We start from the raw sequence: 12,401 nt of genomic DNA on the forward strand, positions 1-12,401 counted from the left end.
TATTTTCAAATGCTGTCTTTCATTACCAGACAGGTTTCCCTGTCCCTTTGCCCTGTACTGGTTCCTGCCTACCAGTTCCCTGAACAAGCTGAAGCCTACTCTGCTGAAATCCAGGGTCATTATTTTGCTCACTGTTCCCCTCAGACAAAAGACTGCCATAAAGACTGCCCCAATTTGAAAATTAGGAAAATCAGACTTCCTGTCTTCAGTGGAGGGTTATGAGTGTTAATGGATGATCCACTCATTGAGCTACATATATATGCCTCATTACTGTCTAGTATATGAAGAAAGCCTGTTACATATTTCTAATGTTTCTTCTCCTATGTAAGATATGAACTTGTCATTGTGAATTAAGTTTTGAACAAGGGAAAGTTAGTACATACTAAAGGAATCATCATGCACTCTGGAAATGGGAGGCAGAATGCTATGTCACTAGTTATTAGGAAAAATTTCTTCACTGAAAGGGTCATCAAGGATTAGAACAGGCTGCCCCGGGAAGTGGTTGAATCACCATCCCTGGAGGTATTTAAAAGACATGTAGTTGTGGTGCTTAGAGACATGGTTTAGTGGTGGACTTGGCAGTCCATTTTAAATCCTTTTGGATTTTGATGCATGTCACCGTATTGCAAGTTTTCTTGAAGCTTTGGTTTATCAGGTGGATACATCTTTCTGCCAGTTTTCTGATCTATTTTAGGAGTAGTGAATATGGTTGTTTCTAGTGGCAGACATACAATTATATAAGACGTTATCCATAAGGTTCTAAACATACTCTGTGATCAATGTAAGAGTGCACACCCTCTTGCTGCAGTCCTGCGGAAAGATTACAGAGAGGTGAAGAAAAGCAATCACATTTACCTTCCAGAGAGTCTAAATTATTCTTTTAGTCCAAAGAGGCAGATCAGAGAGAAAGAAAAAGTGACAATAGGCAAGGTGTTAGTATTGTATATACTGTAGGAGTCCAGTAAGAATGAAATTATCGTAGGTTGTGTCTAGATCCTCATTCTGACCTCCATGCGTGGACTTTTACTTTGTGTAAACGACAGATGCAGGAGAGTATGATGGCGTGACTTGAACTCATCCCAATGTACTGTTGAAATACCCTTCAGGCACATAGCCAGAATCAGAAACTCTTCATTTAGTAAAATTGATTTTGTCATAATGTGATGAAGGTTCTTATGCTAAGACAGCTTCTTCCAAAAATGTAATGTCTCTGCAACCTTTGACTGAATGTTGTGACAACCACAGCTCTGAGGTGAATCTGCCAAAAACATCTTATACTGAGCCACCTTAAGAAGACTTAAGAGCTTTTAACTTCAAAGAAAACAAGTTTTATTAGCATATAGGCTATAATATTTAGCTATTTATATAGAGAAAACTCATAAAGAAAGTTCAAAACTGGGTCAGTTCATTCTGACTAGGTCAGAAAAGAAATTAAAAAGAGGTTTATACAAGATTCTCATCCTGCACATTGTGTCCTTGTGGAAAATTCCCAGTTTACAACCTTGGTTTCACTCAACTCAGTGTCTCTGAGAGTTCTTGCAAACCTTCTTCCATTTCCTCTGGTTCATGAGAAGCTTTTTTCTGCAGCCCCAGAGGCTTCGTTGTGGATCTCCTTCCCTGTTCATTTCAAAAATTTCTACAACCTTGGATGAGCTGTAGGCTCCCAGCTCCCTCCTGCAAATCTCCTTTATCTACTACATCCTTTGTTCTCTCCAAAATTATATTTTCTTTGAGCAGGATCAAATAATTCTGAAAGGCAGGAGAAATCTCCCTCTGTCCTGCAAGTTTCACCTAATCCTATCCGTCTGTTGGTAGAAAAACTGCCATGCAGACTGAGAAAACACAAATAAAACTGACTGATTGCCACAAAGGCCTACACAATAGCCCTCTTTGAGTGAAAAAGGGAGAGGAGTGGAAAAAATTGCTACCAGAAGCAATATTAACATCTTTGTGACTAACTACTTAGTATTCACAAGTGTACTCTGTCCCTGACTGCACACGTGGTAGGTAATGCCACTGTTGACCAGAAAAGATTTGGCAGAGTAGAGACTTGTGTAGTAGTAGATTTTAGTATAGATGTAGATAATAATAATTTGTTGAATTGTTTTTTCATATTTCTGCTGATTTAGTGGGAGATCAGTGGAGACCCACTGATGATGAAAGCAGGCAGGAAAATAGGCTTATTTTTCTGTATCTCAGCTGCTTCATTTTTAAATACTTGCAGGTGGGAAGAGCAGCATGGACACCTTTAAATATATATAATATTTTTCATGTAATCCAACATTTTTCCTCTTTTTCATTTCCTACAGTAGTTTTCTTCTGTGTTCAGTAACATCTCAGGGACATTTGGCATCTCCTTTTTCTTTTTCTCTTTTGTTGTTCAAAAGTTGCATAAGGGAACTAAAGAGAAATCAATACACAGTTTTTCAACATTTCTTATGAAAAGAAAGAATGGGTTGTTGCAGAAAAGATGGGTGAATAAAAACAAAGTGAATTTGTAGTGGGAAATCAATTATCCATTCATTTCATAGTGGAGAGGCAATGTTATTCCTTTAAGTACACCGTTTTAACAGTAAACACATTTTTAAAAATGAAATATTTGACACTTTATTAGGTTTTTTTTGTTGAGAGCTACTTTTATAGATATAATGGAAGTGTTATTAAGAGTTTTACCATATTCATTGCTGCTGATGTTTTATATATAGTTATCACAGAGGTAATTATATTTATTACATTATAATTTAGAACTCCCATGTTATCTATATGGAATGTTATCTATAGATATGCACTGTGAAACTGTGTCTTGTAAGAAGCAACTGCATATCTATAAAAAATGCAAATTAGCCATTAATCATTTTTTCATGTTACCTAACTTTAGAGTCAGGCAGTAGTGTTCTTTAAGGAAGAAAAATAAAGAAATCTGTAATGTACAACTGAGTACAGGAAACATTATGTACTGTTTTTATGTCAAGACTGTGCAACTTGAATTCACAGTGACAAATACTTTCTTACAGAAAAAGTCCTAGTGACTTCAGAGTGAGCAGTCATGTGAGTAAATGACCATGAACATGAAAGAGGGTTACATAAGGTACACTTCTGTTATTATGTTGGTCGGCTTGAAAAAGGACAATCAGCTTTCACAATCTACTAGTTCCTTGACAGAAATACGAAACTATTCAGATCCATCAGTATACAGAAGGGATAGTGTCTTAATCCATGTGTCATAAAAGTTGTAGGAAGCCTCTAGTAGTTTTAAGAAGGCAATGAGCCTCCTATGGATAAGTCATATAGTGAGTCTAAAACTGACATAATATCTGTAGGTATATAGACAAACTTCTTACATTTCAATGCCTAACAGTAGATGCAATACGGGTAACAGCATGGCACAAAGTAGAGAGACTAATTCATCATACAACTGGTCTGCAACATGTGATCAGTTCCATAGTTCGGTGTTTTCATTATATTGTAATTCACAATGATAAAGGTGAAAAATAAATCCAGATTTTTGTACAAGGTAAATTTTGGTTTAAAGTGAGGGCAATCAATTGGTAGTCTTACAGGTGAGAGATGCCTACATAAACTTACTGGAAAATAAATTGGAGTAAACTGTATATTCCAGTAATGAGAAAAATATTTCCTTTGTCCATGTAATCATAAATGAAAAAAATGTTGTGTATGAAACATACTATAGGACAGAATTAAAATAAAATAAACATTCTTCAGTTTGGGAGGTCTTTTATCAAAGTCACTAACTGTAAAGGTCACTAATAAAGTGACTGCAATACACTTTGTTTGACAGATTGAATCAGGATTGTTGTCAGATACAATGCAAGGTAACTATGCACTTTGGTTTCTTCTTTCTCTCCTGAGACACATTCAGGAAGGCTTATTTAATCTAGCGTACTTCTATATTTACACTCAGTCTATCAGTCATGATGTCCATGACTATGTTGTGCAATATATTTCATTCCTCCCTTGATCTGGTCTTTAGAATTGTACTTCTTTGTCTCTATAACGGCACCTGGAGACAGAGAGAGAAGGATATATTCTTATTCTTTTGAATTAAATTTCAAATACACATTCTGAAATAATAGTAAGGTCTAGAAACAGTGAAATTATAATGGCATAAGATTTCAAATCTAACAAGACAATTTACAGTACATTTCTGTACTGTTCAGTAAATTTCTGGAGGGTGTTGAGCATCCTTAACATTCAATAAACTAACCAGAATATTTGAAGTGTTCTCACTATTCTTCAGGAAGTTATCATTGCAGTACCAAATTATTAGTGCTGTTAATAATGCACTAATTAATGTTTGCAAAGTGCTTTGGAATTCCAGATGAAGGTCGTTATGAGAATGTAAGTGTTATAAGGAAGACAGTGTGTAAAATATTTTCCTAAAAAAAATAAAAATTCTAGCTGGATTTGTCCCAGTTTCATTCCTCAGAGTATTTTCCAAATGTAATGAAAAGGAATCTTATGAGATTTGTTATAGCATTTTATCTTACTAATATTTTTTCCTTCTTGATTTTTGTTATTTATATCACTAGATTCTACCTTGTGTGGATTGCTATGAAAACACTAAAGAAATTTCAACTGAAAAGAAGAACTTCTAGCTAAATTGTGAGGAACAGTACCTGTCTAATGTCTTGTCCATGGTTTTAGAAAGAAAATATTCCTTCAGATGTTGCAGTGCAAGATAATCACCATCACATCCTAATCAGGGGCAAATCTCAGTCTGGAATGTAATTTTTAGAAAAATTATCATCAGGAGATATTTGAAACACATTTGTATAGGTCATATGTATGTCACAAAGGAAAAGGATAAAAGAAGAATTTAATGAAAATGAGGAAAATCAGCAATAGGTACACCTGGTTGTTTCCCACCTCATACCCTTAATGCTTAAACACTACTGTGTTTTAAATAAGGAACACTTTCTGCTTGACATGGTTTTTTTGAATTTCCTGTTTCTCTAAAGGTCATTCAAGAATAAAACTCTTCTCCTCCAAGCAAATTTCTAATTTATTAGTAAAATACTCAAATAATTCTGAAATTTTATTGTCCCAGAAAGACAAATTTGAGAATAATGTTCTCTAAATATCTTCTGGAGTAGGTCTGTTGCCTGGAGAATGAGCTGTTACTCTTCTTCTGATCTAGAAAAGATAGAACTGTGTACATGTTTGTATGCAGTTTCTTTTTCCCTTCACATTAGAAACATAGGTCTTTACCAGTTTCTGTAGCAGTTCCAAATCACAATAAAAGGGATCAACTGAAACGGGAAATTATTTTTAACTTCCTTCTGTTACTAGTACCTCTCTTGCTCAAATTGCTAAATGAAAGAGAAATATAATATCATATTTCTAATTATTAAACCTGCTCCTTTTATGATGATACACAAGTCTTTTTCTCCAGGTTCAGCAGTAAAACAGCCTGAGAAAGTTAACTTCAATATTTGTTAAGTAATCAAACATTTTAAAACATTGTATTAAAAATAACCTTTTCAAAGATCAATTAATTTTCATACTTTCACCCCAGTTCATAATGTAGTATTCTTTCACTGAAGATATGTAGCATTGTTTTAATGCTAAGTACTTTTTACTTCCTTGCAGTAAAAGATCAGGCACATTATCTTACCCATCAACAATATTGTGGCTCTTTTCTTGATTTTAAGTAGAAAATACTCCACCCCCACCCCAAATAAATATAAATGACATGATTATAAGTGTGATCCTACCCAAGTTATTCTGGAGTTGCATTGAATTCTTACATGTAAATGTAATGTAAAAATATAGCAAATTATGATTTGCAATTGAGTTTATATGTGTGTTTATTTTATCACTATCATATCTCAAATGAAAGCAATGGCAATTTAACCAGGTAATAAAATAAATTGCTCTCTGTAAGTCCTAAAGAAACATAAATCACTTCTCAGAAGTGTATTTCAAATAATTTAACTGATTTAATTAACCCCAGAGTAAACACACTAATTAGGTACTAGTGAAAGAAAAATTGGGACATGCTGGGATAATGAAAAGAGTGGCAAAGAGTGACTGAATTATCTTTAATCTCATGTTTCAAGGGAATAATAATGAATAAATCTTGTATTTATAATTTTTAAAAAACACTTTAAAGTAGCTGTAACTCCCAATAGAAATACCCATCTGGGCAGTTATTTTTCCTCCTTTCCTCGCCAAAAGCCTCACAAAACCCAGACAAAACAGAAAATAATAATTGACCAGTAATAATACAGAAGTCATGCCAAGAAATATCTGTTCATGGAAAAGGCTTTGTTTTTGAAACATTGAAACATTTGAAACATTGCAAGCCTGTTGCATGACATTAATCAATACATTCTGGGAACTCCTGAGAATATAGACAAAATTACTGACTGTCTCACATGCACCCAGAACTGGTAAGCATGCACTCTTTAGCAATCAGTTAAAGATTTTATATCTGAACTTGCAGAGAGTCAAGAAAAGAGAAGGTTTCAGGTCAGCACCACGCATATCAACATCATTATCATCCCTGTTCAACCCATCACCATAACTTAATTGTTCTTTCACCTTAACTAGACGATAAAACTTCAAAATTATTTTCCTGCCTTGTCTGAAACTTAAATACCTTGCAAAGACAACAGATGCTCTAGTTTTCATGGTGGTTGCACTCAAAGTGAATAGAATTCACAATGACTATTTATTCACAGGCAGTTCAACAAACTCTGTGTATGGACCCAAGATGTAGAAGAATTTCTTGTTGGAGAATAAACACTGTTGAACATTAACTGAGGGTATATTTGTATATTCAAGAGTGTATGACATCTATTGAGCTAGATCCTCATAAGAATAATGCATTTCCATTAAACATTCATTGAAGCAATGCTGATTTACTATGATCAGTTATCTTTAGCATTCTAGTTTCTTTGATCCTTTGTTCAAGAAAAATTACCTCATGACAATGTATTTTTTCTGAATCTTTCAGTACAAAACTGAAATTATGGTAACAGGCAATTTGGGCAAAACATTCTTAGCACTCCCTGTGGTAATCCTCATTTCTGTTTATTTTCTTCAAAGACTGATTTTTTTTTTTTGAAGCAAAAACTCTAGCTGACCTCTCTAACAAGAGATGCATTGCCTTCATGGAGGTGTCATTTCGTGTATACATAAACAAAAATGTATTCTCTAAAGATCAACCTTAATTTCTAAAGATCAACCTTAACCTGAAAGAAAACCCAACAAGATTAATTTGCCTTCCATATGTTTTTTTCCTTCTGTAAAATTCAGCTTTCAAAGTGTAGAAGTAGTAGAGTTGTATGATTCATTTAATTTAATTCACTACCTTTTTGTGCTGAGGAAAAACAAAACCAAACAAACCAAACCCACACCAAAACAAAAATAACCAAGTAACTCTGGAGATGCAGAAGCAAATAGTTTTTAGGTTAATTTAAATTGGTAAAATTGTATTTGAGGAAAAATACAAATGAAAGGAGAAAAAATGAGGAATGAAAATAAGGTGAAATAGCTTGTAATTTGAAGAAAATGCAGAAAGATGGTGCTTCAGTTCCTGCACTTCCCTCAAGCCATGTTGAAGGTAAAAGTTAACTACTGTAAGAAAATTACTGCAGAAACCAAATGGAAAACATTTTAATGTTTAGAGACTTACTTTTTTTGTCAATTTTAACTTACATAGTGTGAAATATATTTAATCTCAAGGTTTCAGACAATGTTGAACTAACTAGGAACTGAGCAACAAAGCAATTTAGGAAAATGGCTTAGAAACCAATTTTTTAAGTGTATGCTAAGGTGATTTCTTGAAGGAAGAACTTTGTTAGGAACTTCAAAATGTTCAAACTGAAATTTAAAAACTGTCAGGTTTATCACCTTGTTTCATGAAAAGGCAGCTTTATTTCTAATTTTCAAGTAATCATGACAGTTGTTACTTTTAAAAGTAAGAGACAGAGAACAGAAGACACTGTTTAGCTTAAAGGGTGATATTCATCCTGAACAGAGATGCGATATAGAGAATGTGAAAAACCTTAAGTTTTATATAACCACAAGTTCTTAAAAAACCTTGGTAGAGCTTGCTTCAGCAGGTGAAATTAATCTCTGAAAAAAATATATGTCATACTGCTTATATGACCAGATCTGTAGCTGAAATAGTCATCCTGATACAGGTATTTAATTTGTCAAAACACATAAATGTGTAAGTGACCAAAAGATGAAGGACAGGAAATTGAAGTTCTTCACTGGATTTGCTTGTTGGATTTTGCTGCATATAGACTACAAACAGATCCAAATGTTGCAATGGTTTTGTTGTTCTCCATCTCAGCTTACATTTTACCTAGCCTGACTTTTTCCCCCGTAATAAAAAGAAAATGCAATACACAGCTACCTTGTACTTTTCATGTACGAAAAAAAAATAAATCTGTAGTTTGTTTAAGAAGCACCCATGCTTTAGGTAGGGCCGCTATATGTCATTGCAAGAAACAGCTATAGGAGAAAACAAGTTTCAAATAGACTGTAAATCTTCTTCCTTTACACTGATATGCTACTTAGTGCAAGGTTGTATAGCTGTCACAGGTTTTTTTTTACTGAAATACTTTTGGAAGCAAATGTGACCCAATGCAGGTCTCCAGAGCAAACTAAATCAAGAAGGATTGGTTTGTTTGAAAATCTGTTGAATTCAGAGTAAAAATATGCATTGTGGTAGTAGCAGAAGGATGTTTTGCAGGGAAGTGGAAAAATAAGAAAGCTAATTTTTTTCTTCGTTATTTGTTGATTTTATAAATTAACTAAATATCCAACTGAACTTATTATCAGAACATTTTGAGGCTCTCAGTCTTCTTAACTTTTAGACAAACATTCAAACTGCCCTTCCATGTAATCTCTTACTGTATACAGAACTCAACTTCAACTCCTATTTCAATAACAAAACACTAGTATTCTCCCCCCCAAGACCCCTTAAGCCCCCATCTCCTGAGAAACCCTTGAAAAATGGTCAGGTTTGCAAGGACAAGCATTCAGAAGAGAGGAAACACCAGATCAGTTGCATTATTATAGAGATCATGTTCACATAGTCTCTTACCCAAAACCTTTTTCAGAACATGAACTAGACTGTCATTGAATAGGTGAATTTATCACACTTTTTTACCTTGTCTTTTAATATGTCTGCCTGCATATTGTTCCTGGATTTAGAAAGCTCTGTACAGAATAATGATCTGTTATTTCCAAATGGGTTTTCTTCTCAGGGCTTTATAAATTAACATTAATATATACATATCCATAATAGGAAAAGTAGTATTGATTTTCTTGGACAAATGGAAAGCACAGATTAAGGTCAGAAAGTATCAATTTTTTGGAATGACCATTTGAAAAGAGTATGGTTGGGTATTTCAAATAGCTCAGTGTTTTATAGAACATGTTCAGAATACAATAATATTGTGTTACTGATGTGCTCAGAAAATCTGAAAATCAGACTCCATCCTGTATCAACCTGAGAACGAGGAAAGAAGAAATAGAGTCGATGCTTATGATTCTTTGTTTTATCTTGTGAAGGGTCATGTGCTGGTTTTGGCTGGGATGGGGTTAACTTTCTTCATAGCAGCTAGTATGGGGCTGTGTTTTGGATTGTATGGGGCTGTGTTTTGGATTTGGGCTGGAAACAATGTTGATAAAGCAGGAATGTTTTAGTTACTGCTGAGCAGGGCTCACACAGCACCAAGGCCTTTTCTGCTCCTCACCCCACCCCACCAGCGAGCAGGCTGGGGGTGCACGGGAAGTTGGGAGGGGACACAGCCGGGACAGCTGACCCCAACTGACCAAAGGGATATTCCATACCATATGACATCATGCTCAGCATATAAAGCTGGGGGAGGAAGAAGGAAGGTGGGGACATTCGGAGTAATGGCGTTTGTCTTCCCGTTTTTTTCCTTGTCACTCTGCATTTAAGTGAAGAAACTCTCTTTTCTGTGCTGACTGGTCCAGGGACTATTGAGAATCCAGAACAGATAGTTTCCTTGCTACATTTTCTAGGATTTAGCACCATGGATGCTCATGATTTGTAACACTAGCTTGGAAATGGCTTTAAATTCACTTTGGATTTTTCAGGATATATGGGAGAAGTTTATGACAGAAAAAAAAGGTAGATGGGATTAATATTTGCCACTGCTCTGAAGAACTACAGGTAACTTTTGTTAATTCTGTCAGTCTATGTCCAATGTCTACTTTCCCAAATACTTTCCTGCCTCAAAGGGGGCTGGATTTTTTAGCAGATGCATATTTTACTCTTTAGGATTAAGATGTGTTTCAAGAAAAATGTGGAAGTCTGGACCAGCAGAAATGCTATGAAATTTAACACATTGCTAAATGGGAGAAAGGGAGAGAGTGCAGTGCAGGAACACCCTTAAGTTTGTTCTATGTAAACAAGCAAGGAAGCAAAAGCATTTAAAGAATTGCTTTATTCTACCAGGATTTTATATTGGCTGGAAATGTCATGTTAGGAATTCTTTACCTTTGTCAAAGGAATTACCAACATAAATTTGCATGGATTTCACAAGACTGATTTGTAATAACATTAGAAAATGGATAGTTCTTATTTTAATTGAAAGATCAGCACAAATGAATTTGCAGAACTCCTATATTAAGACATAACACCCAGTTAAATAAAATTCATACCACTTACACATTTTTTCAAACCTTATTTAATCAGAACACATTACCAACGTCAGATAAATAAAGTCAAAAATGTTACGTTACTTTCTCTTAAGAGGAAATAAGGACCAGATTCAGTCTGTCTTTTTCACAATGTGTAATTTATAATTCCTCAAGTAAGTCTTCTGATTTTGGTAGGACTAGACACCACGTAAGTACTACATTTAAAAAGAGCAGAAAGAATCTTGCTGTAGCTAATTTATTTCATTCTTACCCAGGCCTTGCAAAATATTAAGAAAAATTGGCATCCAGTCTAGTTGATGATGAAAAAAGAGCTCATTTAATTCATTCTGAATTTATGAAATGCTATGCTCTATAAATATGTTGTATCATTAGGTTAGTGTCTGCTCCAGGATTCATGGTATTTTGAAGAGAAATGATTAAGGACGTTATTAGTAAATCTACAAAGAACAGGACACACAGCATTTAAACATTACCCTATCATCTGTGTAACAAATGTTCAGCATCATTATGTTTCCACAATAGCAATTTGCTATTGCTCTGTGGGGTAAGCAATCAATACAGGCAGGCGATGCTTTTTATATCAATAGAAAGAGAGTACAGCTTAGTCTGTTCCAGTCTTTGCAAAATCAATAAGCATGTCTCTTTATATGGCAGACAATTAGTTTCAGCTGCAGATGAGAGTGACAAGGTATGGGCTATAATTAACACAGGAAAGCCTTACAAAATGTTCGTCCCTCTGTTTGTAAAATGTCATTCAACTTTTTACTGAATGTTAAATGTAAATATTGTTTATATCAGTCCCTAATGCACAAAGAGCTGCCTAGAATCTTAATTCTTTCACAACAAAATAATAGCCTCCAAAAATTACGTTGTCAGAGTTTTTAGCAGACTACACAGTGTGCTTAATACTTATCTGATCTGTGTATAAAGAATAACTTTATTTTTAAAACACAGAATAAATAGATTTCAAGTAACACTCTGACCTCAGTAAGACAAAGTACAACCACTCTGCAGAGAGTGATTGGCATCAGAAACAGATAATTTCCTCCTTCACATTGGTGAGTTACACTTACCAGTGCACTGAAGCAATAGAGCCCACCTATTCCTTTCCCCATTCTAGCTGTCCTCTGGTCAGTTCTAAGGAATCAAAAAGGGAAGTCAATAGATCCATGAAGATCTTATCAAAGCTGCTACCCATGAGTCATCACTCCCTGTAACCTTATAGAACAAACCCCAACATTTTCCTGAGTTTTCATTTAGAACTGTAATGCCAATAATGGTTAACCTGTAAAACACTAAAAATAAATAGAATTTAATTATCGTATGCAATGTAGTACTTTTCAGTCAGAAACATTCAGTTGTGGATTTGAAAAAACAGGCAGTTAAATTCCTTTTTTTGTTGTTTGTTTGCTTTTTAGAATACTTAGGATTCAACACTTTTCTCAAGTTCTCGTATAAAGCAGTCATCCAGACCTTATATGTAGACAAGTAATGGTGAATTCAGTAAAATTTATAATCTCACCACTGTGTACAGCTGAGTTAATTAATGTTTGAGGTCTTTAAAACCTTTAAAAGGTGGTTGGTATAGAAATACAAAGTACTTTCTTGAAACAAAACTTCATTGTTAATAATTCTACTGCTATGTGAGGGGAAAAAAAAAGAAAGCCTATCCAAGGACTTGCTTATGAAACTTTACCGTAACATACATTTAAATCAGTATTTGCATTTTT

The 12,401-nt window shown here is 34.5% G+C and overlaps 1 long non-coding RNA gene across 1 annotated transcript; it reads right to left on the reverse strand.

The window, feature by feature from the left end:
- Positions 1 to 2,413: 2,413 nt before the first annotated feature.
- LOC132317687 (uncharacterized) lies at positions 2,414 to 11,852 on the reverse strand. Its single transcript, XR_009484160.1, has 3 exons — positions 11,745 to 11,852; positions 4,638 to 4,738; positions 2,414 to 4,021 (listed from the first exon to the last, which is right to left on the reverse strand). It is a non-coding gene; the product is annotated as an uncharacterized LOC132317687 (long non-coding RNA).
- Positions 11,853 to 12,401: the final 549 nt, after the last annotated feature.

The sequence above is a fragment of the Gavia stellata genome, chromosome 1 (assembly GCF_030936135.1).
Source record: "Gavia stellata isolate bGavSte3 chromosome 1, bGavSte3.hap2, whole genome shotgun sequence".
Classification (NCBI taxonomy): Eukaryota; Metazoa; Chordata; class Aves; order Gaviiformes; family Gaviidae; genus Gavia; species Gavia stellata.